The sequence below is a fragment of the Pezoporus flaviventris genome, unplaced genomic scaffold, assembly GCF_033815535.1.
Source record: "Pezoporus flaviventris isolate CSIRO_AGI_PZ_B2104156 unplaced genomic scaffold, CSIRO_AGI_Pfla_v1 ptg000001l, whole genome shotgun sequence".
Taxonomy (NCBI): Eukaryota; Metazoa; Chordata; class Aves; order Psittaciformes; family Psittacidae; genus Pezoporus; species Pezoporus flaviventris.
Genome location: NW_026892549.1, coordinates 26,215,508 through 26,231,252, shown reverse-complemented (window position 1 = coordinate 26,231,252; position 15,745 = coordinate 26,215,508). Strand labels below are relative to the sequence as shown.

Below are 15,745 nucleotides of genomic sequence, written 5' to 3'. Positions count from 1 at the left end.
TAATAAAATAGAGCCTATACATTTCAAACCCCAATTTTTTACATCAAAAAGGTTGAAACAAAACAGGATTTCAGTTATAAAACCCGTAAGATTTATTTTTTTTTCAATAAAAAGTCATGCAAATTTTAACTACAAGCAAAGCCTTCATTATGGTTTCTCATATAGGTAAAATATGTCCTGATTTCTGGCATTCTTACACGAGTAATAAAGCAGAAGGGAGGAAAGGTGCAGATGATTAGCCAGCTGCAGCAAAAGCACAGCTTCAGGAAGAAAAAAAAAAATAAGATGGAAGAAGATAGTTGGAGGCAGTGCTATATTACTCCCAGTAAAAGAGAGTATCAGGGCCACCAAAAAGGAAGAAAGAGACTTGAAACAGTGTATTTTCACATTTCTCTTAAGTGTTAATAGAGGTTATTATAGTTAATTCAAAAATGAGACACGAAATGCAACAACACTCTTTTCTGCATTAGTGCTGACAGCCTAACTTTTCTGAAGGATAGAGGTCAGCTAGCAACTGGAATAAAGCACTGCTGAGGCACGACTCTCTGAAGCTGCCAATCATCTGACACATCCTCCTGGGGGAAATACGCAATTCCCTCTTCAAAGAGGGAATTTGTGGCTTCTTGCCACAGCAGAGACAAAACATAGGTCTATTCTGACTCGGTCAAAATTCTGGAAAATGCCCTTAGTAAGAACTAAATGCAGCTCAGACAGCGGTGGACACTGGGTTTTCCTTAAGTTTCCTTTTGTGCATTCTTCCAACCACTCATCTAAATGCAGCAGATCCTTTCTAGTTAATAAACTATTAATAACATGCACTATAAATACCATGCACTTCCTTCATAACCACCTCTTCAAAACACAAGATCCAGAACATGGTAAGGCTTTCATTGGAAATCCAGAGAACACAAGGTACAGCTGATAAAAAACACTACATAAAGTCTGCCGATTCCAAGAACAGAGAACAGCTTTCAAAACATTGTAAGAGGCAGATGGGATAAATTTTAATAAATCATAAGCAGAAAAAACAGACGTAATCATGACTAATATACCTCCAATGCAGAAACACTCCAGCAAGAAGGAATTACGTGGATTACTTCATTTGTTATGTTGCAGAAGAAACAGCCTTCTGTGAACAGAATGAATTCAACAGATTCAACCTTATCAAACAAGTCATGAAGACCAAGCTTCTTAATAGAATAGCTTAATAGCTCTTAAAACAGCAAAAATGTATGATTCTCAAAATCTTTGCTGGTGAAGAGATACAAAGAGCCTGTATTTGCTCTAATTCTTTGATGACATAATTCAGTCTAAATTGCTACCAAATTTGGAAGGGTAATAAAGAAAAAGTGTAAAACCAAACTAAGAAGAGACACACATTATGCGTCTGCCTTACAGATCTAGTGCTCTGCAACCTAAAGACAAAGTCATACAGCTACAGAGAACTAAACTATTATTCAAGCATTATTCTCCCCACAAAGAAAACTACTGTGTCTATAAAGCACATCTACATTACTCTCCTATGCCATTTTAACACTTGGTTGTATTTGTCAGGATTTTAATCCTGGAAGATAACCCATAGTTGTGTATATGTACGCGTGTGTTTACATACATATCCAAAATACTCTGATCTTTCCTATCTGATGTAGATAGCTGCCTTTCAAGGAAAGTTTTAAATCTGACATTAATATTTACATCAAAATGGCAAAATAAATTTTATGCTGTAGTTAATAATGACTGAGTAGTCCCAAACATCAACTGCAGTCTAGAATCCAAACTTTCTAGAAGGGACATGGTAGGTATCAATCTCTCCTTTCAAAAATTCGTGATTATGTCAGCACCAAAACAACTGACAGCAGAAACACGCCGCTGCTTTTGCTGATGGTATTATTCCTCCAGCAACAGCATTTCACATTGGCAAATTCAATCTTTCGAAATTTATTCCTACAAAACAGATTAATCTATCTCTGAGTTCAGACATAAAAGCAATGTCATTCTGCAAACAAGTAGGAACTACATGCTGTTGTCTGCCAAATATTTCACTTAAAAAGAGAGGAGCCTCCCGTTTCTCCCAGAACTCAGCGTCACCAACTGACTCAAACACCCTACTCCCATCTCTTAACTCTACTATGAAAGACTTGCCTTGCTACTGATTCAGTAACAAATTAAAAAGTCAGCATCCAGTTACCGTTTTCTGCTACTTAGTAATGCATGCTACTGTAGCAGGATTTTCTTGCTGATAAGAACAGGCAGGCTGGAAGCCAAGTGAAACTTTGAATACAACCTATTATAAATGGAAATAGGTTTTTTGAGACTGCCACCTTGTCCATCCTACTCCTCCACTTTATTTATTCAACTGAAGTAGCTTCTCCAAGAACACCGAGCTGTCTTGAGCTAAAACCAACTTACAATGGTACAAAGAGATATGGTTCAATATATTTTTGTATTGATGATATCATGACTAATGACAGAAATAATACTACTCGTCTGAACCACTGCTGAACAGTTTATATATGTAGATGTACCTTCAGATTAAAAATTCCCATTAGTTTAAATTTGCAACAAGGCTATGCTCACCACTAATACATAAGATCTTGGTTTCCCTCCAGCCACACATGCTCATTCTTTCCACCACTGCGTGAGAAAGAATTCTGGTTATAGGTTAAGCCGAATGACAAGCAGAGATAATTGAAGGAGACTGCATGGTATTCATAAACTTGCTGGTACTGAGATATCTTCAGTAAGCCTGAAGAGGTTCACAGGTGATAATTTAGCAAGACTAGACAAGATGAAGCAGAAGGATGATAAAAGAAAACAGTTCTTGGAATTTCTTTTCTACATATTGCCAATGTTGCTTCAACATAGTTCAGTTTTCAGAAGATCACAACCTTGGGACAAGAACATGTCAAACCATCAGCCACTGCTGGACTAAAAAAAAAAGAAAAAAAAAATATATATATATATAAAAAAATATGAAAGAAAGAAACTGACAAAGAAAATCTTTAAAACTGGTTTGGATCAAATTCAACATTCAGATTCAATTCTCCAAGCCCTCAGCCATACAGTTCTAGCAGCCAACCTTATTCTAAAGCTGATGAATAAAAAGTCACACTGTCACCTGTAGCAGTCTTAAAAAAAAAAAGTGCACCAGGAAGAGGATGAATGAGGCAAGCATAAAATGTGACCTCTTCAATCTTCAACTACGTTCAATTCATAGGATTTCTTGAATTTTACCTAGTTTGTTTAGGAACCCTCCACAGATCTCTCCTCTGCTATCTTGTCCAACCTGTCCTGGAGACCCCAAGTTTTTTCCACCTATGAGCACCTTAAGCACAGAATTCCAGAGCCCTACTAATAATTCTTTTGAAGATTATTTCATTTCCTTGTGCAGATTCCTGAGGGAAAACTACTTGTAGATTCCCTACATTGGAAGAATTGGCCACTTATTTCTGCTCTCCTTGCTACCAAGCATACAAGTTGTACTGATCATTTTGTTTAAATCTATATGCTTTCAAGAAGATACTGGATTACTTGTATTCTTTGAGTTGAAGTTTGACTTCTCTTCAACATTCACCCTTAAGCAAAAATACTACAGACATATACTGGCACATTACAGCTTCCGGTTGACACTTATCATTGGCTTATTGTTGACCCACACCTTCAAAGTACTATTTGGCTGCTACTGAAGTTAATTTCAGTAGTGCTAGACACCTAAAGCCTCTGCCTATGCTTTAATTTCTATAAATTTGTTCCTAATCTCAAAACCAAACTCTAAAAACATTTCAGTACCAAACAACTTTGTAAGTTCACCACAGCATGATAAATATCAATGTATTTTGTAACCACAGACTGGCAACCTTCTGCAAGTATTTTAAAGCGTGTTTTGTATTTTCTCACTGATTTTCTGATACACAAAGTTTTATCTATATATACCTATCAAGGTTAGTTTTCTGCAGTATGGAAGATGCATACTTGTTATAGCCTCACACATTTGCAATTGAAAAAAAAAAAAAGAGTCTCAAAGAAACTGACATGTATAACTTCAGTTACTTGTGACAGTTTGTCCATGTGATCATTTTCTCCCACATTAGCTTGCAGTTACAAAGAGACAGTCATTTGTGCTTATATTCCACTTGAATTTAAAGGAAGTTGATATATATCATGTTTTGTTTAATCAAGATCTCAAAATTAGTCATGATAAAGTATTATTTTTATAAACTATGATTGCAGAGAGCTTGCATGACTGAAAGATTTACATTCAGATGGATTAGGATTTTTCTTTAAACTCTGTTTACTGATGGACAAGGCTATGCAGGAGTACAGATTCTGCTCCTTTATTCAAGTCTCCTGTTACTAATGGCAGTAGCTTTGGTCTTGCCAAGTTTCCACCTATGCAAGGCTGGTTATCAAGATCAAGGTTAGTTAAAAAACATAACTTCCTTCAAATCATAAAAAATACTGATCAACACATCTGTGTAATAATTTCATCATATAACATAAAAAATACATTTAAGTAAAAACTGTCTTTAATATGATTCACAAAAAGAACATGAGCGGAAGATCACACAAATTAACATTGTGCTCACATCTCCATATCCATCTAGACAAGATTCCTGGATCTCCAGCTCAAAGTACACAATATTGAGTCAAGAGAATTCAGGGTGTTCAGTTCTCCCTTGACACTTTGCTTATCTTGTGCTGTGTGTGTCACAAGCCATCTGGCTAATTAGCCTAAAAGCACAGTTCTTCTGCTTCAGGGAATGAATTCAGAAATTATTTGCAATTTAAGGGTTATTCCAGATCTCTAACTTGTTCAGCCACCCCATAAAAGTAAAACCTTATCAGCCATTTTCCTCTGGCTAAGGAGTCTCCTTGCAGCGAAAACACTGCCAACATTAACCATACTTCTGCTTCAATCAAAGCCAATAAAATGCACTTTGCAGCAGACTACCTCAACTCATCACGGACTAAGTGCTCATAAAAATCCCAGCAATCTGTAGTGAAAAAAGCATTTCACTGAGAACTTGTGACACCAGCTCCCCATGTGACCAGGGATAAGCATTCCCCACCCAAAGACATTCTTGCTTCACTTACTATAGGATATTTTCAGAACTGCTCCAGCTGAATCCTTCCTTTCGAATACAGAATAGCTAGTGAACAAAATCCAGATCTCTGCAAATCAAGCTACTCTGGATCAAGAAAGAAACAATATTCTCAGGATGCCTTCCAAAACCACACCTATTTGATAGAAGTTTAACAGTGAGATAGATACGTGTCCCAGAGGTGTGAAGAAATGCAAAGACCTACACTGACTAGCTAAACATCAACTCTAGAATAATTATTTTAATGCTGTTGGGATTTTATTGTAACATACATGTGTTCAGATCTCCAGAGATGTACATAAGCTCTTTTTTATTGCTTCAATTGAAATACAATACAACATTTTAAACCTAATTATCAAAAGTATCATTAGTATTTTGATCTTCTTAGTATCCCTGGTGGCACAGAATTTAACTCTGCCTGAAAGCTTCTAATTAAGATGGTGCTGCTGTTTACACTTTCAAATAGCACCTAAAAGAGAACACCACAACAACTGCTGCAACTGGCTTTTATTCCTTCATCTGTCTTCCATTTTCAGAGATACACACAGTCTAATAATTTTAGGTGAGCAGTGTTCACATTAAGGCTGATGGCATGATGGCTTTTTATCTGGAGAGCCAGTGCCAACACTCCTTTGTAACTGGTTTATTCCAAATAACCAATCCCTCTTAAAGGATGATCAGGTCCAAAAGTAATAGGTTTTACTCCACTGAGCTTTTACATGAACAGTACCATTAAATGAGATTACTCATTAGTATAACAATATATTAAATGAGATCATCATGTTAATTGACATCATTACTATTTTTTCTAAAACCATATATATTATTACTTTACTTTAAAACCACAAGGTACTATAGTGGTCTAAAATATCAAATAAGAAATCTTCTAAACATGAAATATTTCTACTGTTTAAATAGCTTTACAATTGGAAGACAATACTGAACTGATTTTGGAGCCCAAATACTGAGATTTCTATAATGAAAAGTACTAACTGTAAGCAAAAAATAACTTCAACTTTAAAAACATTTTTTCTACTTCAAGTTCTATGCTAAAGTAGATCCTTGGTTAACATTCAGGTAGCTGTTTATTACTAATTTTCCATGTCAGGCCATAACCTCTTCAGCTTGGAATCATTAAATTCAAAACGGGCCCTCAGAATTTTGAGTTATGTGATCATTGTATGTGTAAGAAAATATCTGTCAATTGTCATTCAGTATCACTAAAAAATGTAAATATTTAATACCTCACATTAATGGGATGAAGAGTTTTGTATTTTCAACTAGTCCACCAGAGATTTTGTTATAGTTTCACATAATACTTAAAGTGCTTCTCAATTATCAGAACGTAGCAAAACGAGACCTTAGATCCAACTTAATTTTGTTTTTAATATCTTCATAATGAAAAATTCTTTTGCATCAAATTGGGACTCAGAGCCCACAAACACCATGAACAAACGCACTATAAATATGAAGCATAAGTCCTACAAATTGAACCAATTCCCTTGAAAAGCAGTAAATACCTTTATACCACATACATCTGGACAGAGTACGAGATCTACAATTCTCTCTTTAATTTGTTGTCTGGTCTGGACAGTAATTCTTTGCTACAGCTTTAAGCTCCCACTCAGTTTTGCTTTCTTTAACTGAAGATAAAAAGCTCGACTTCCTCCAACTCAAAGTTAAAGGCTGAAGGTGCTTACGTTTCATTGTGTGTCAAAGTACATTTAAAAGAATACATTGATAACATCGGGCACTGGGTGAAGACTGCAAAGTCTTGGCATCATCAAAGCGAAATCGTCATACACAACATCCCCTGTTGTTATAATCGAAATCTTTACAGTTTATAGCTAAATTAGATAATCAACTTTTTTTTTTTTCTTCTTAAACTGTTGTCTATGAACAACTACATTGTGGGTACTTTTGCTTCTTCCCCTTTTTTTTGGGCTACAAAGAGATCTTTGCAACCAGGGCCTTCAGCAGGTGGCTCCCAATATACCTGCAGGTATCTCTCACTAAACAGTATTAAAAGACGCATAAACCACTGCAAAGCAGGAATCGAGGGAGGAACCCAGCGGCAGGCCTGCCTTGCCAGATTGCCTTTAACCTCCGGGATCAGCTCAGCTGACGAAGCCGAGCGAAAGCCCCGGGCACGACCAGCCTGGCTGGCACCGCTGCGAGTGCCCTGCCATCTGGGGGAAGCCACACGTGTGGCACGGCTCGCAGCCAGCGGCACTGCGGGAGCCTCAGCTGACATTCAGGCCCCCAGAAAGGTGAAGGCTGTGCCCGGCAGGGACACGCAGGAGGCGGCTGCCCCGCCCGCCCCTCTTCAGCCTCCTGCGGCCTGCGCGGCCGGTGATGCTGCAGCATCCCCTGGCCGAGGTGACAATCCCAGACCCGGCGGACGAGGGGGGGCGGCGGCGGCGAAAAGGGAGGAAGCAACGACCGCTCCCCCCTCGGCGCCGTCCAGAGGACCCCCAGCCGCTCAGCCCACCGCGAGAGGAAGGGGAAGAGCGACAGGAGGGCGGCGCGACAAGCCCCCCCCCCCCCCCCCGGCCGCTGCACTCACCGCCGGGACGGGCACAGGCCGGCACTACCGCCGCCTCCTCAGGCAGGGCCGCAGCGTTCTGCGCCCTCAGGTACCGGCCGCGCGCCGCCCCGCCCAGCCCGGCCCTGCCCTGCCCGCGGTAGGAGGGTCGGCACGCCAGCTCCGCCGCGCATGCCCCGGGAGCCGCGCCGCCTGCCTCCGCGCCCCCTCGGCTCACCGTGACGTCAGCGCCACTGCCGCCGCCCCTCGTTGCCGTCCGTTAGGGCGCTGCGCGGGCGCGTCCTGCTTCTAAACGACTCACGTGGCGCGGTGGCGGGGAGCGGAGCTGCCAAGGACATGGCGCCTCGGCCGTGCCCGCCGGCCCCGCTGCGGCAGCGCTGCCGGGGTTTGCAAGGCCGTGAGGCCTGCGGGCTTCCTGGCTGCGTTTTAGAGTGTGCCCTTACGGTTGGTGTGCCCGTTGGTGGAACAAACGTGATGGGTGGGAGTGTTGGAAGTTCTGGGACACGGAGAGTACTCACAGGGGAACGGGGCCTCAGCAGCTACGTGAAAAGCCTGGAGGGACTCTAGCAGTCAACAGCGGATCCACAGGAGGGTAGGCTTTCTCCATGCCAGGGCTCATGGAAAGACTTGAGAGTTTGATTTCCTCCAATTTCCTGCCTGTGCGAGGGGTCTGAAGGCACTGACGATATCAGGAACTTACACGAGGTTCAGGAGGTTACATGCGTGTGGTTACATGAGATGGTTCAGGATCATTTCACCCAGTTTTTATACCACAATGCTTTTCCTAGCCACCTGCGTGCTTGTTTGGGGCTTGTGTTTCAGCATCTCCCATGGATTGGAACCTTCTTGCATACAGGAACCTTTTGGCACCCGTATTGCTCTGCTTCAGCTTTAGATTTCCAAAGTTTCATTTTTCTCAGGAGTTCTGACTACCAATATTTACACATTTTGGCTGCCTGCTTTACCAACCCTCACAGAAGAAGAAAGCTGTGCAGTAGCTTCAGGCTATGTTCATGTAGAAAAAACCCAACCACCCTGTGACTGATAAGCATCATTTGCCACACCTCTTGACTGGAAGTTGGACACACTGCCAGGGTGTAAGATCTGCTTACAGAGGCCAGCCCAGGTACTGCAGGTGCCTCCTCACCTTTCTAGACACAAGGTGTGAGCACTCCACTTGCTCTGTGGATAGCCAAAAAGCCTTTTGTAAGGGAACGAGAACTGAAGCCTTTGTATGTCCTTTTGCCTGAGCTTCAATGGACCAACCACGTTAATGCATTTATTCTCAGACCAATCTGAAGCGTAATTACTCCCCTGTGGTACAGGAAGAAAAGAAAAAGAAAAAAAAAAAAAAAGAAAAAAAAAAAGCAAGCAGAGAGATTAAATCTCTTGCACAAAGCTAAAGAGACACCAAGGCCAGGAAATGAACTCAGATTTCCTGAGTCAGGCGTCACTGCTTTAACCACACATTCTTTTTTTCAGTCATTGTGAGCTTCGGAGCATTAATGTGAACACCAACTGCATTAGCACAGGATCGATTTTTCCCTACTCTGTTAATCAGAATGACTTCACTGTTCCCACTGACATTTTCTCCAACAAACTTTTTTCCCCATTTCCTTCCCAGAAGTAGAAGAAATTACATTGTAGACTCACTGGGAAGGTGAATTGTTATTACAGACTCATTAGGAGAGCCTTTAATTTCCTCCCACTGCCTTTCTGCAGGCACTGACAGGTATTTCTTCAACCCTAATACTTTAACCATCAGCTCACAAAGCTCATAATTCTATTATCCGAAAATAATTCTGAAACAAAACTCTAAAAAGAAAACTACGTATAAAAGAAGAAAACAACCCAGAGATATTTTAGGACAGATTTGAGAGCCTCCGTTATCCGTTTCGACATTTAACAGATGTCTACAATGCTTATACAGCCTCAAGATTCAGATCCATTCTTTAAGCAGAATTCATAGTTTTTGAAAAATAACTACAAAAAAGAGAAGCATTGCATAGACAATTCGGCTTCTAACTACTTGAAAGATAGTCATAAAAAATCCTACCAAAAGACTAGAGACTAAGATCTAGTGATGACCAAGTGCAGTATATTATCAGTCTAATATTTGATATGTCTGCAGACTGAGGACTTTACATTTCATTGTTTTTATAATCAACTGATTTAAATGGACTTTATATTACATTGGAAGATGAACTACAAATTTGTTTTACCCACTTCACTTACTGATTTAGCGTTGCACTGCCTCCAAAAAAAACAGAGACAAAGCAACAGGTAACACCAACCACCAAGGGACCTTAAAGATCATCTAATTCCAACCGCCCTGCCATAGGAGGGGACACCTTCCACTAATCCAGGTTGCTCAAAAGTCCTGTCCAACCTGCCCTTGAGCACTGCCAGGGATGAGGCAGCCACAATTTCTCTGGGCAACCTGTGCCAGTTCCTCACCACCCTCATTTCAAAATACATCATTCTGTAAAATGTATTCATTGATGGGTATCAAAAATGAACTGTCATCTCTTTTAATCTATGTCTCTACAAATAGTTCTTTTATTAAGGAATATATCTTTTATATTTTCCAAGTTTTAATTTGACACTAGAGTCACTGTCTCCAGAATTACCTATTTAATTTTCAAGTTCTCATACTTTTTTAAACTACACAAGTAATTTAATTTTTGTACTACCTTAAAATTCTGTGCTAAAATGACTTATGACAAATTGATGAACATGTTTACTGAGATAACAAAACAAAACAAAAGTGTGAGTTGTCCCTGCCCATGGCAGGGGGGTTGCTACTAGATGATCTTAAGATCCTTTCCAACCCTAACCATTCTATGATTATATGATACGCAACAATACTTACATGACTGTGATCATATGTGTGTATACGTATTCTTTCTATGCATGATGTCCACAGATAACTAAACTTTGTGCCATTCTGCAGTAAATAATCGGGTAAAAATAAGATAATTTATAGGAAATTCTGCTTGGTGCAAGTTGAAGTCTTTACAGTGGTTCTCCATCACTGCATCTTCTTTTGTGTACATATGGGAAAACAGAGATGAGCTCAAACTCATTTTACAGAAATACATGATAACCTCATCACATTTAAGACTAAGTAAGTCCTGTATTTTTCCTACTCATTTGTAAAATAATCCAAATTAATTACTTGAACATTTGATACCATTTTAGGCATTAGTGATCTATCTATCACTTTTTAAATAGTATTTAGATAATTTTTAAAGAGGATACTATTTAAGTGAAGGATTCCTCATTACCAGTTGGCAGCTGCTTCATTATTTAAATAATTGGCTCAGACATCTACCTTGGATAGGCAAAGACAATGTTGATACATTTAAGGGTTTGGTTGAGTGAATGATGAATCATCTTACCCTTCTCCTTTCAGAAAATGGAATTTTTTGGGGGGTCTTACTTAAGTCAAACTCTTCTTCTGAACATTGCTTAAAGAATACTTAAATATCAGTCCAGGATGTCTGTTTTTAAAATCCCATAATGCGTTACTCTGTGGCATTGTTGACATTCAGAGATGCTCAGAATGTATTATGCTCTCTCTTCATGTGGTTAAAAACAGTGAATTTCACAGGCCTAAACTACTCTCTCATTTTTAGTATTTGCCATGTAAATGAACAAGTGGGCAGAAAGCTTTCCTTTCTGACCCTCCCTCTCAAGGCACATGTACCAAATGTAAGTTAAAATTCATGTAGATGAAGATCACATGCTTGACGTTACCCTTTCTTTACTCTCGCATTGCTGTGATAGAAGTAGCCTGGATCAGTTCAGTAAAAATCTGTCACTAAAATCTGCCATTGAGCGATCGTTACACCTTATTGCTGCTGTCACCCTTTCTTCTAAGGGCTGACCGCTCATGATGCTCCAGAACACTACTTTAGTCTAAATAACTAAGTAGGTCTAAATTATTTAAGCAGACTAGTTAAACTATTTCAGCAGTCTAATTAAAGCTACTTCATGAAACACTGCCAATTTTTTTCCTGCATATCTTCATTGGCCCTATTCTGACAATGTGTATTGTCTTTACAAACACGGAAGACCATATTGCACTGCCTGTCGTTTCTTTTTAAACATCGTAGTGCTCCTCGGTATCTAACTATTAAAATGAATTAATGTATATTTCATTTAAGTCTGATAGTTTCTCTTTTATTTTCCATTGCAACTTCATTTGTATTCACGTAGACTGAATGCCCAAAGTAATACAAATGCCTAACGTTTCCTTTTTTGAGGATTCTGAAACATAAATAAAACCTCTTCTTTCAGCTTCATTTACAGGTGTGGAAATTATTTCCTTTAGTGTAATTAGAAAATTATTCTAAATCAGGCCAGGTAAACATTTTTGTTTCATTTTGTAACTGAAAGTTTGACTGATAATCTCAACTCAAAAAATAGCCTTCCGTTAATGGCATTTTAATAGAAATTTATCTAGAGTGTTTAGGATTTTTTTTTATTCTAATCTGCGAAGTCATCATTCAGTTACACAACAGAAGAAACAGGCTTATGTTTCTAATAATTTAACAGAATGAGAAAAGTTGACTGGAATTCAATGAATTCCCAGTAGAATTCATTAAAAACATTAAAATATATTTGGCATCGTGTGGTTTAACTTTATGTAAACATTGTTACAAAGGATCCTGTTTTAAATAAATCCTAATCCTAAACTGATGTGGGTAACTTGTATTCTTTCTGATTTTCTTATTTAATAATATTTCAAATACTATAGTCCTTAAAATGTTAAACAAAAATGAAATGCAGCCTTTTTTGTTTGTATAGCTAGTGTCCTCCATTTTACAATATGATTATAGTTTATAATCCTTAGATTTGCAGAAGTATTAATCTACTTATAAGCAGGACAGGACACAGTGGATAATGTACTAACAGAGCTATCCATATTAAGAAATAAAATGTAAAAGGAAAGAAAGCATATCCAAGAAGAATACATACAGTTAGAGCATCAGGTTTACGTGTTTGCTTTCATTTGGCTGCTCAACGTACATAATTTGTATGAAGATAAAGACTGTCAGCATCAGTCAGCACTTGGAAGTGAAGAACTAAACAAGATCCATTTGAGTCTTGTTTAAAACAATATTTAGAAATTATGAAAGACACCTGGATGGTGTGGTAACCAAAGACTTCTACATGCTGTTAGCACACAAATAAATGCAATATGCAGAGTGCAGTTGTTCATTTATACCTCCAATGTTGAGTCTGTACTTTGAACTGACAAGACAGCTGAGACACACCAGTTTGATTCTGTAATATGGTCAGAGATTATACAAGAAAGATAAAACAGAATTACAGATTAATTGCACCTTCCTTTCTTGGGGAAAATTCCCATTGACTTGGGAATGATATGAAAATATATAGTAAGTGAAAGTGTTAAATGAGATGCTTAAGCATCCTATAAGGAAGCATTAATGACTAAAATGTATCCTCTGGTCAATTTTGTTAGCTACTTCGCAGTGCAGATAGAGAACAGGGATCACAGAAATGGGGGGAAAAAAAAAAAAAAGAAAAAATCCTGCCCGTTAGCTGTACTTCAAAGGGATTTTGGCCACAGCAACCTGAAATGGTGGGGCTATAAATGCTCCTGGGGTGTTGAAAGAATAGCTCTGACTCTTGCCTGAGAAATACTAATCATATTCTACCTCCCTGAGCTTGGTTCATGTCTCAGATATCCCTGCTGGCCATACACCACAAGACAGTCCTTGCCTGAACAGTTAGTTTATGGAGCAGTTGTATGTTGTGCAGGATTCCAGCTTACCAGAAGCTGGCACAGGGAGTACTTCACACTTACTCAGATGAAATGTTAAATCATTCTTATTTATTTCATCCCAGAGAGGATCCTTTTAAGGGGAAGTGTACATTTTCTGAGTCTCGGTGCATAGATGAAGCAGGCTGCAGAAAGGAATTACCTCAAAGAAAGTGATACTGTTTCCATGAATACTACTTCAGTCATATTATTTACTTTCAATTAACTTAAAGAAAAATACAAGCAGACTGCTGTAGTAGCAAACAGCACTTTCACAGTACAGCTCAGTATTTTAAAAATAGTAGATATTTGACACTAATCTTTCTTGTCTGAACATGTGAAAGCATCAGAAGATAAAATACAAAAGCTGAAATTCCATTTCTCAGTGATTAGTTTTCAGTGATTATTTTCAGTATTAAATGACAATGAAAAACAAAGAGCTCAAAGATGCAGATTAAAAGTTGCATCTTCTTTTCAATTTTGCACATGGCAGTAACATTTGCACTGGGAAGAAAGTTGACCTTATCCAAAACTATGTATATGACTAATCAGTAATTAATGGACTATTTCAATGCTCCACAGGAACATCAAGGACAGTAACACTATATGCTCAAAATCATAGTTGCTTGGAAAAATCATGAAATACTATCTTGGAAAATGTTTTATAAGGATTTCTTTTTCTTTTTTACTTATTCTCTCCTTTTTTTTATTAGCTCTAGTTACTCAGGAAAGCACTGCTTTATATATACATGCTTGTGTGAGTAAAATATATTTATATAAAATGCAACTTTTATATATACCCTAATATACATGTATGTATATATATGTGTGTGTGCCTAAGTGTGTGTATACATAAGCAAAGTTGTTCTAGGCATTAGGAATCATCTGGAGAATATAAGTGGATAGCAACCCTGGACTGTTGGAGATTATTTATTAATTTATACAGATAGAGATTAATTTATGCAGGTCACTAGTGATCAACCCTCCAAGTGGGGTTTGTTAGTGCATCTCAGCATAGGCTGGAGGGTAAGCTATCAGTCTGGCTGCAAGGTCCTTCCTTAACACTGCATCTCTCTGGAAACTGGTTTCAAACTCAGATGCAGTTTGATTGGAATGAGTGTTAGGTACTTGCTTTCCTGTCAGATTAGAAAGCTGGATTCTCACAAAGTCAAAATAGATACTTTATTCTTATAAACTGGCACCTGCCTCTGATTCATGGACTTCTGAAGGCATAATCCCAAAAGATTCTGTCAGATTCCTGAAACACTGGCACCAAGGGATTCAGTCACTGCTCTATCTAGTAAGGCACTTCATAAGGTTCTTGTGTACCTTTTAAACTAGGAGATTTTGAAGGTGTTTTTCTTCGAGTTAATAATTACCATCTGGAGATAGCAACAAGAAAGAGGCTGAACTATTTTAGAGATGGATGCAATAAATAATAATAGGTATGCTTTAAATGGTCACAAGGCTCAAGGACAAATTCTAAACAGCATGACTCTGGCTTTTTAATGGCTAAAAATACGCCTTCAATCTACATTGTGAAACAGAAAATGCTGGCAGACAGAAAGATACATGCAGAATTGCCAGTGAGTAAAACTGCTGCTCTTTCATTCTCACTATAAAGATAGCTGTGAAAAAGATTTTGTGCTCTAGATGCTTTGAAATCAAGGAATTCCCAGTGCTGTGCAAACATGAATGTATTCTCAGGATATGTTTTAATAGAGTTAAGGAGTCTTTTAATTAATTTTAAATAAAATGAGGTATATAAAGGTGCCAGGATCAAATTGGCAAGGTAGTGGCAGAGACAAAGCTGGGATCCACCATTCTTCGCTGTCAGATGAGTATATTTAGGATTGAGCCATGCAATACCCTGTATAAAGTCTGTCCCATACCAAACTGGTGTACAGAAAGAACACAAAATGTAACATACTGAATGTAAGAAAGCTTTAACAGTTACAGCTGCAAATAAATTAAGAAATATTTGTGTATATTCATCTAAATGTTGACAGTTAAAAACAGAACTTCTGAACAGAGGTTCAGAGAGTCTCAAAGTGCAGAAAAAGGGGACAACACAAAAAAGCTGTAGCAAATCTCTTTACTGAGAATGCAGTTGAAGTGCAGAACTAACTCAGACTGCAATAATGGACATAATGAAAATATTATTAAATGATAAACTTACAAAGAGTGCACAAATAGGTGGATAAGCTTTTAGGGAATGTCTGTCTTTCTTTCATCCTTTAACATAATTGTAAACTGTAGTTGATTGCAAAAAAAAAAAATCAGGTGTCTTTGGGATTGGGGTTTTTT

At 38.4% G+C, this 15,745-nt stretch overlaps 1 protein-coding gene across 6 annotated transcripts in view; it reads right to left on the bottom strand.

The window, feature by feature from the left end:
• The window catches only part of CCSER2 (coiled-coil serine rich protein 2), a 66,708-nt gene extending 58,927 nt beyond the window's left edge, over positions 1 to 7,781 (bottom strand). For all 6 annotated transcript variants that reach the window (XM_061449276.1, XM_061449283.1, XM_061449302.1 and 3 more), the window contains exon 1: positions 7,669 to 7,781. The gene's annotated coding sequence lies outside the window, so the exon portion shown is untranslated. The remainder of the gene's footprint in view (positions 1 to 7,668) is intronic.
• Positions 7,782 to 15,745: the final 7,964 nt, after the last annotated feature.